The sequence below is a fragment of the Phoca vitulina genome, unplaced genomic scaffold (genome assembly GCF_004348235.1).
Source record: "Phoca vitulina isolate PV1807 unplaced genomic scaffold, GSC_HSeal_1.0 scaffold126, whole genome shotgun sequence".
In the NCBI taxonomy this organism is placed as follows: Eukaryota; Metazoa; Chordata; class Mammalia; order Carnivora; family Phocidae; genus Phoca; species Phoca vitulina.
Genome location: NW_022589829.1, coordinates 505,508 through 512,951, shown reverse-complemented (window position 1 = coordinate 512,951; position 7,444 = coordinate 505,508). Strand labels below are relative to the sequence as shown.

At 39.4% G+C, this 7,444-nt stretch overlaps 1 pseudogene; it reads left to right on the top strand.

Annotated features, from left to right (window-relative positions):
- Positions 1-5,984: 5,984 nt before the first annotated feature.
- On the top strand, positions 5,985-6,774 carry LOC116628739 (annotated as a pseudogene).
- Positions 6,775-7,444: the final 670 nt, after the last annotated feature.

Below are 7,444 nucleotides of genomic sequence, written 5' to 3'. Positions count from 1 at the left end.
TCCCCTCTGGCAACCACCAGTTTTCTGTATTTAAGAGTTTGGGTTTTTTTAAGTAATTAAAATTAAAATTTAGTTCTCCAGTGACGACACCCACATACCAAGTGTGCAGTAAGTACATGTTAGTAGTGGCTACTTCAAAAGATTTTATTTATTTGAGAGAGAAAATGAGATAGAGCATGAGAGGGCAGGAAGGTCAGAGGGAGAAGCAGACTCCCTGCTGAGCAGGGAGCCCGATGCAGGACTCGATCCTGGGACTCCAGGATCATGACCTGAGCTGAAGGCAGTCGCTTAACCAACTGAGCCACCCAGGCGCCCAGTAGTGGCTACTTTAGAGAACAATGCAGATATAGAACATTTTCGTCACTGAAGGAAATTCTATTGGTAACTTATCACAATCTACTTATGGTTAATATTATACTACTTTCCATAAAACATTGGAACTTTATGAGAGTATAGTCCCTTTGCCCACTCCACCCTTTGTAACATTTCCATAGATTTCATCTGCATGCACTATTAACCCATAATACACTATTAATATTTTTCCCTAAATAGGCATATGTTTTTAAAAGAAATATTAAAAAGAATACATATAGTCTTCAGATTTACCCACATATTTACCATTTGGGCTGATCTTTATTTTTCCTCTGGATCTGAGTTACCATCTGGTGTCCTATCCCTTTAGCCTGATGACTTCCATTTAGCATTTTTCATAGTACAGGTCAGCTGATGCCCATTGTCTCATAGTTTCTTTAATCTTACTTTTTTTTCACTTTTATTCTTGAAGTATAGCTTGGCAAGATACAAAATTCTGGGTTTTCTGTATTTCAGCATTTCAACTGTGCTGTTCTGTTGCCTTCCCACATCCGCTGTTCCTGAGGAAAAGCCAGCATTTTCCATACGCTGCTTCCTACACATCATGGATCTGTTTTGTTTGGCTACTGCTACAATCCTCTCTTCATATTTGAAGCTCAGTGCTTTTATCATACACACTTGTGTGTGTTCTTCTTTATATTAATCCTGCCCATGGTTCACTGGGTTTTTTGGATTTGTAAGTTAATGTTGTCTCATCAAATATCAGAAGTTTGGGGCCACTACTTCTACAAATATTGTTTCTATCCCAATTTCTTTCTCATCTATTTCTAGGACTCTAATTGCACTTTGTTTAGACCACATAATATTGATCAACAGACCTCAGAGAAGCTGTTCATTTTTCTTCAGTTGTTTTTTTTCTCTCTGTGCTTCACGTTGGACCATTTCTCTTGATCTATTTTTAATTTCATCAGTTTGTTCTTTTTCTATCTTCACCCTGCTGGTAAGCACATCCAGTGATTTCTTTTTATTTCAGTTATTGTATTTCTGAGTTTTAATATTTCCATTTGCTTCTCTTTTACAGTTTCAATTTTTGTGTTTAGATTATCCATTGGTTCATTCCTTCTTTTAACTCTTTTTTTTTTTTTAAAGATTTTCTTTATTTATTTGACAGAGAGAGACACAGCGAGAGAGGGAACACAAGCAGGGGGAGTGGGAGAGGGAGAAGCAGGCTTCCCGAAGAGCAGGGAGCCCGATGTGGGGCTCGATCCCAGGAACCTGGGATCATGACCTGAGCCGAAGGCAGACGCTTAACGACTGAGCCACCCAGGCGCCCCTTAACTCTTTGAATATGTTTGTGATCATTATTTTAAAGTCCTTGTCTGCTAATCGTTACATCTGGTTCATCTAAGCATCAATTTATTGCTTTTTTTTTCTTAACTATGAGTCACATTTTTCTGTCTGTGTGTTTGTCTAATGCTTTTTATTGGACACTGGGAATCATAAAGGATATCTTGTAGAGACTTTATTTTCTGTTATATCTCTCTAATGAGTGATTTTTGTTTTGCTTTGTTTTGTTCTATAAACCAGTTAACACGGCTGAATTGAAAATCTGTCTGTCCTGAAGAAAGAAGACCATGAAATCTTTGCTCTGTCCCTTTACATTTTTTAGGTGTTTTTGTCAGGCCCCCAGGGTCTCCTCCTGTATTGTTGTTAGTCAGCCAAAGATTTGAGTGGATTTTATATACAGATTTGTGGGGCTCACATTTCTAACGTTCCCTCCTTTCTAGGATTTCACTACTAATTTTCTGGCTGTTTCCCCACCTCCAGATTCTATTCTCTGATATATCAAGCCAATAAGTAGGCCCAGCTTCATGGGCATGTTATCTGCAAAGTCATACAGCATTTCATGCCTGATTTAATACTCTGTTATTGTTGTCTTGAAATTCTTAAATTTTCAACAAGGGGCATTGGATTTTTATTTTGTACTGAGCCCCACTAATCATGTAGCCAGTCTTGCCAGTAATATTGTGGCTTTCTGCTACCCACAAATGGTGAATTAGGAAGTGTCCTCAAGCAAAAAGTCTTAAAATCACAAATCTTACCCATTGTACTTATCTTTCAAGGGTAGACTTGCTCTAGTTACTCTCCAGTACATTAAAATAGGAGATATACGGGGCGCCTGGGTGGCTCAGTCGTGAAGCGTCTGCCTTCGGCTCAGGTCATGATCCCAGGTTCCTGGGATCGAGCCCCGTATCGGGCTCCCTGCTCCACGGGAAGCCTGCTTCTCCCTCTCCCACTCCCCCTGCTTGTGTTCCTGCTCTCACTGTGTCTATGTCTGTCAAATAAATAAAAATCTTTAAAAAAAAAAAAAGGAGATATAAATATCATATTTTTTAATTGATTAGTCCAACTGAGCTACTCTGCCAAACTATTACAACCATGGTTTTGAACTAGGGGCGGTTTTGAACTAGGGGCAGTTTTGCCTAAGGGCATATTTGGCATACCTGGGGACATTTCGTTGTTGTTGTCACTACTGAAGAAGAGTGCTACTGGCCTCTACTGGGTTGAGGCCAAGGATGTTGCTAAACATCCTACAATACACAGGACAGTTCCCCACCACAACAAATTATCTAGCCACAAAAGTCAATAGTGCCAAGGTTGAGAAATCCTGCGTTATAGGAAATTAGCCCTCTTTCATTTTTAATGGATACATTATTATTGCATTCTTGAGAATGTATCATTGTTTAATCAATCCTCTATAACTACACATCATACTATTCAAATATAGTTCCAACTGGGGAGAAAGAAGCCAAATTGGTCTTAACTCATTTCTACAATCTTACTCAAGTTTCCAATTAAACAGTGTGAAAATTTGCAAAAATGTGCAACAATAAAATGCCACTTTCATCAACTGAACATGATTTCCATACAAAGACCTTAGACATAAACCTTTCACTATATTTAATTCTGATTGCTCTTAGAAAGTTCAAAGGAAAATGAATTTAGACTGAAATAATCCTTTGGCATCAGTTAAGATTAAATATAAAATTATACCTTACATGCTATAATTTTACATTTACTTTAGAGTCACCTCATGATTTCTATTTTCAGATTCATAATCATTCTTTGGCATTAGAAATTGCTTACTTGTATGACCTAATTATTCATGAATTAAAAATCAACCTTGAATTAAAGAGAAAACATTAAATTTAACTAAAGTGATATATAAGTATTAAATATTTTATTCTAATTTATCCTATGCAGAGAACACATAATCCAATTTTGTGTAATTGGTATGTAATTAAAAGTGTTGAAAGAAATTGAAATATGGGCAAGATGGGCCCCCAACAATTCTTTCCTAGGATTCTTTTTTTTTTTTTTTTTAAGATTTTATTTATTTGACAGACAGAGACACAGTGAGAGCAGGAACACAAGCTGGGGGAGTGGGAGAGGGAGAAGCAGGCTTCCTGCTGAGCAAGGAGCCCGGTGTGGGGCTCGATCCCAGGACCCTGAGATCATGACCTGAGCCAAAGGTAGACGCTTAACGACTGAGCCACCCAGGCGCCCCTTCCTAGGATTCTTTTAACAGGATTTTAAGAAATTATTTTCAGTTTATGATATTGGGTACCAATAGAAAACATTGTCTTCTATCTCTTAAGTAAATCCTTAAATGTGAGTGAATTCCCATCTAGATACAAATTATGTACTTTAAAAATCTATACTAGGGGCACCTGGGTGGCTCAGTCAGTTAAGCGTCCAACTCTTGGTTTAGGCTCAAGTCATGATCTCAGGGCGCCTGGGTGGCTCAGATGGTTGAGCGTCTCTCTGCCTTTGGCTCGGGTCATGATCCCAGGGTCCTGGGACTATACTAGGGGCACCTGGGTGGCTCAGTCAGTTAAGCGTCCAACTCGCCCCCCCCCCCCCCCGTCTCTCATGAATAAATAAAATCCTAAAAAAAAAAAAAGTCATGGTCTCAAGGTTGTGAGATCAAGCCCAGTGTCAGGCTCCGCGCTCCACATGGAGTCGGCTTGAGAGATTCTCCTCCTCTCTCCCTCTCTCCCTCCCTCTCTGCCCCTCCTTCCACTTGTGCTCACTCGTGCTCTCTCTCTCTAAAATAAATAAAAATAAAATCTATACTATATTTGCTTCTGTTTTCACCTGGCTTTAATATGTAAAATGTTATCCATCTCTTGTGATACTAGTTGATAAAGTTTAATAAGTTATAACAGGAAAGGAATTGGTATATATTCTTCTCAGTTCAAATATCCCTTCCTCTGAAAGACCTTCCCTGTATCACATACAAACTTCTTCCCCTACCATTGTTTTTACTGAAGTATAATTAACATATAGTGTCATATTAGTTTCAGATGTACAATATAATGGCCTAACAATTCTATTCAGTACTCATTGCTCATCATGATAAGTGTACTCTTTAATTTCCATCACCTATTTTACCCATTTCCCCCAGCCACCTCTCCTCTGGCAGCCACCAGTTTGTTCTCCGTATTTAAGAGTCTGGGTTTTGGGCGCCTGGGTGGCTCAGTTGGTTGAGCGACTGCCTTCGGCTCAGGTCGTGATCCTGGAGTCCCGGGATTGAGTCCCGCATCGGGCTCCCTGCTCGGCAGGGAGTCTGCTTCTCCCTCTGACCCTCCCCCCTCTCATGTGCTCTCTCTCTCTCTCTCATTCTCTCTGTCTCAAATAAATAAATAAAATCTAAAAAAAAAAAAAAAAAGAGTCTGGGTTTTGCTTGTCTCTCTTTTTTGTTCATTTGTTCTGTTTCTTAAACTCCACATTTGAGTGAAATCGTATGGTATTTGTCTTCCTCTGATTTATTTCACTTGGCATAATACCCTCTAGGTCCATCCTTGTTGCACATGGCAAGATCGCATTCTTTTTTATGGCTGACTAATATTTCAGTGTGTATATATGTGTATACATAATACTATATATAATATATGCAATATATATTAGTAATATAATTTTATAATTGTATTATATTTTATATTTTTATATATATATATTTTACAGCTTCTTTATCCATTCTTCTTGATGGACACTTGGGTTGCTTCCATATCTTGGCTATTGTAAATAATACTGCTGTAAACATAGGGATGCATGTATCCCTTTGAATCAATGTTTTCCTTTTCTTTGCCTCCCTTTCCAATTTAAATTGGGCCTTCCCTTCTTAGAGAACCCTCTTCCTTCCCTTCACAACATTTGCATAATTTGAAATATATCATAAATTTATTAACTTATATGTATATGATTGAGCATATTTCTACCTCATTAGTGTATAAACACCACAAGGACCTGTGTCTTTTGCTTCACCTGATACCAACCAGAATGCCTAGCATATTGTTGGTGCTTGATAAATACTAAATAAGTGAATGGATACATGGAGGATGGGCGGGTGAATGAACAGTGAAAATCACACTGATACTTCATAGTTTTTTCTGTTTTCTCAAGTTAGATTTTCTATGGTCCTCCTTTCTTCTACTCTTCAAAAACATAAAAGTGCAGCTAATTTTGGCAAATTTGGGGGATAATGTTAGGTCCAAAACATTACATAGTATATACTTTTGTTCTTAACAGGGCCCTAAAATAAATGTGAATCTAGCTCTCCAATTTCCTTCTTTAAAAATGTAATCAAAATGTAGCCTCCCCTCCAGCCATCCAAGATGCCAAAAGGAAAGAAGGCTAAGGGGAAGAAGGGGGCCCCGGCTCCTGCTGTTGTGAAGAAACGGGGGACCAAGAAGGTAGTCAATCCCCTGTTTGAGAAAAGGCCCAAGAATTTTGGCATTGGACAGGAGACCCAGTCCAAAGGGTACCTCCCCTGCTTTGTCAAATCGCCCCGCTACATCTGGCCGCAGCAGCAAAGGGCTACTCTCTATAAATGTCTCAAAGTGCCTCTTGTGATTAACCAGCTCACCCAGGCCTTGGACCACCAAACGGCAACGCTTACACTCACCCACAGATACAGACCAGAGACAAAGCAAGAGAAGAAGCAGAGACTGTTGGCCCGGGCTGAAAAGAAAGCTGCTGGCAAAGGGGGATGTCCCCACTAAGAGGCCGCCTGTCCCTCAAGCAGGGGTTAATATGTCACCACCTGGGCAGAAAACAGGAAGGCTCAGCTCAGTGAGTGCACATGATGTGGATCCCATTAAGCTGGTTGTCTTCCTGCCTGCCCTGTGTCGTAAGGTGGGGGTTCCCTACTGCATTGTCAAGGGGAAGGCCAGGCTGGGGTGTCTGGTCCACAGGAAGACCTGCACCACTGTGGCCTTCACATAGGAAGACAAAGGAGCTCTGGCTAAGCTGGTGGAAGCCATCAGGACCAATTACAATGACAGATATGATGAGACCCACCATCACTGGGGAGGCAATGTCCTGGGTCCAAAGTCAGCGGCTCGCATTGCCAAGCTGGAAAAGGCAAATGCTAAAGAACTGGCCACAAAACTGGAATGAGCAGACGCTGTTGAATTTTTTGTACATAAAAGTAATAAGTTCTCTTTCAAAACAAATTAAAATAAATAATAAAATATTTAATCAAATGTAATATTTACATCAAGTGCCAGTTGGTACAGTGTACCTTTGTTAGCAGGGCATTGCATTAAACAGACCAATCTGTTGCTATTAACGGGATTTACATTACATATATTTATCAGTTATAATATTTCATGTCATTTAGTAGAAATTAAGGAACACGTGTTATAGCAGAGTTCTTAAAAACTATCGAAATTTTCAACAGTTGTTCTATAAGATGATGGATATTAAGTGGGAAATAATAGAGACAGTGGGGATCTCCGGTGGGGTTGTATCCATAGGAGGCGTGGAGAAAGGGCACCCGGTCTGAATACGCCTCTGCTCCTCTCTGACCTTATACTGTGGATTAAAAAATAGGATACAGAGTGCAATTTCATATATTCGTTTTAACAAATAAAAATAGTATATGACAATTACATGTTCTCCTTTTCAATGTTTTAATAAGTGTGATTGTTAAAAATGATGTCATGGACCTCCTGATTTGGAGATTTTTGTCGAGATCAAAGGCATAATAGAATTAAGGTAAGGATCAAAAGCGTGCAGATGTGTCTGGTTGTGTGTAAGATGTAAGTGAAAAAGGAGAGGCAAGGTG